The following is a 3,039-nucleotide window of genomic DNA, read 5'->3' as shown; positions in this document are numbered from 1 at the left end:
ATGACTTACAGGGGGCTGTGCCTTCCACCATCTAGGCAGTTCAGAGAGCCATCTTTGCCCTTTTTGTATGTTCAGAGTTCCAACTCAGCAGCCAACTAAGATTTTTCATCATCACACAGTACAAACCCCACAATACAAATTCATCATAGAGTACAAATAGCCAAAAGGATGAGGTCAGAGTTCTGCCCCTGCTCTGAAGTAAGGGGGAGAAGGATCCTTCCATCATGCATGTCCAGAAGCCAGCTCCTCTCATAATTCCATGTGCTTGTCTGCAATCCCACCTGAACATGTCCCAAGGTTCTGCTGGGAAGGGCTCGGGAAGCCCTATAGATGTAGTTTATGAGGACAGGGGCTACCTCATTTCTGTCTTTGAAACCCCAGTGCCTAGTACAATGTCAGACACAAAATAAGCACTTAAAATATTCTGGATTGAATTATTGTGATGTAATATATCTCATTATTAGTGATATCCTCTCATATTTTGAGGGGGGAGAGCTTATCCCAAGGTCTTCTTTTCAGTGATTCGCTGGTGAAGGTGGTGACTTCATAATGGCAAGAAACGGCAAGAGGATTCTGGTGGAAGTGATCATGCAGGATCCCCTGCAGAATGCCAGTGGATCACCTTCTGAGAACTCTGGAGCTATTTATTGCTGCCAACATGTGCCAAGAATTTGTCCTGGAAGTATCAGGACATTCTCCTCTTTCACTCCCTTCCCTATAAAGGGGACTTACCCTTCCTGGAGTGGTTAAAATGAGCTTATTTCTCTAAGAGAAATCACTATTCAGAGCTCTCCAGAAAATTCATGGTCTAGGGAAATTAGAATTAGAAAAGACCTAAGAGACAGCTGTAGGTAACTTTCTCTGTCTGGGGCCACCAAATCCCTCCTCCAGGATATGCCTGTCTAGGCAAATATCTGGGGATCAGGGAGTTTGCCAAGTTTCCTATTTTAGCTTCAAGGCATCTGGTTTAGAGGCACCCTTTAGGGCTCACATCCCTTTGGGGGATCTCACAAATGTCTGGTGAAACCCAGGGCCATTTTCTACTCAGAGATAGATGTGTCCAACACTCACCAAATGTATTAAGGACTTGGCCCACCCTGTGTTTCTCTCCTAAGGCAGAAGAATTACTTGGCAGGGAGCTTGGAAATAGCATCAGTCCCACAGAGTAAGACTGAAGACCCTTTCATGATCCCAAGCTTATTAACACTTTCTCCCTCTTCTCAGGTCATCATACATTCATACCTATTTAAAAGCTGTATCATCACACAGCCCCTCCCTCCACCCATGCCTCTCTTCCTTCAGAAGAATGTAAGCTCCTTGAGGGCAGACCCCATTCCATTTGTGCCATTGTAGCCCACTTGTCTAGTTAGCAAAATGTCTTCCATGTAGCAGATGCTTAATTATTTGTGGGATTAGATTAGAGTGAATCTCAGAATTCCAGAGCTGAAAAGGGTTTTGGTTACTAACAATTTGTTGGCTAACAGATTAAAAAGGAATCTCTACTTTAATTCACCCAACACATGGTAATCCAGCCTCTGCATGAGATGCTTAATAAGGGGAAACCTACAACCTCCCAGTGCAGACCATCCATTCAGGGACAGCTTTAGCTATTCCGATGTTTTCCCTGACATTTCCCCTAAATTGATTTCTTGACAAATTTCCATTGAATGCTTCTGGCTCTGCCCTTTGGGGCAAGTAGAACCAAGTTGTTCATTACCTGAAGGGCTTAGAACTGAACACACTTGGTTTTCTGACCCCTTGTTCTAGATGCAGCATAGGCATAGACCCTCCTTTAAGAAATGCAGACACCACTTGAAGTTCAGCCTGTGTCTGAGACTGCCACCTAAAGGGTGATCCTGGGAGGGAGAGGAACTGGCTTTGTTCTACTTGACCCCATAAGACAGAACTAGGAGCTATGGATGAGTGCTGGAAAGAGGCAGAGCTTAACGTGCTAAGGAAAATTTTCCTAATAATTATTGTTTTGTCATTTTTAGTCAATTCCAATTCTTTGTAACCCCTTTTAGTGTTTTCTTGGCAAAGATATTGGAGTGATTTGCCATTTCCTTCTCCAACCCATTTTACAGATGAGGAAACTAAGGTAAACAAGGTTAAGTGACTTGCTCAGGGCCACACAGCAAATGTCTGAAGTCAGATTGGAACTCAGGTCTCCGTAGCTCGAGGCTGGCACTGTATCTACAGAGTCACCTAGCTGTCCTAATAACTAGAGCCATTGCCAAATTAAATCGCTTTCCTTGGGAGTTAGGGGGTTCTCTACCACTGGGTAGGATGGCATTCTAGATGGAGAGCTGGAAGGGAACTTCGAAGCCCTCCAGACCAGCCCCATTTTACAGATGAAGAAGTTGAGGCCCAGGGAGATGAGGCTTACTGAAGATCACAAAGCTAGTCAATTCTGGAGGTCAGGCTTGTGCACTGGTTTTCTGATTCCTGAGTTGGCACCTTCCCCTCCCCCTGTCTGGGGTCCCTGGGTAAGATGGCTGTAGCCAGGTATGAGTTGGTCCGTGTGTGTCTGGGGTCCCTTTCATGCCATGGCGTGGTGTAGCAGCAAGCACCCCAGCGTCCCCAGGGTGGCTGCTCACACAGGTTCTTGGATCTGCTTTGATAAAGGAAAGCAACTCAAAATGGGTTAACAAGCTTACTTTAATCAGTCAGACCATATATCGTTTACCTTGTTCAGGGGAAAAAGGTCAGCACCCCGAACTTCAAAGTATACAGGCAGAATTATCAAGACAGAAACAGATCAAGTAGAAAGCTTTCCAAACTGTCCAGCCATTACATCCATACCCAGTCAACATCTGGGTTTCAACATCTGGGTTTTTCAAAGCCGGGGGGGCTCTGGACAGCGGCTTCCCAGGATTCAGATCAAATCACAGAACACTTCTCAAAGTGAGCCCCCAAAACAAAGCCTCACATCAGGGCTTATATAGCCTTCTCCTGGCTCAGAGAATGTAACAACCTTATTGACCCACTGGCCAATCAAAAAGTATCTACTGAAAAACCAGCCTCCCACCCCAGGCTTCA

Source organism: Petaurus breviceps, unplaced genomic scaffold (genome assembly GCF_028583685.1).
Source record: "Petaurus breviceps papuanus isolate PSGF00001 unplaced genomic scaffold, PetGlider_PUasm1.0 567, whole genome shotgun sequence".
Lineage (NCBI taxonomy): Eukaryota > Metazoa > Chordata > Mammalia > Diprotodontia > Petauridae > Petaurus > Petaurus breviceps.
This window is presented reverse-complemented; position numbering follows the sequence as displayed.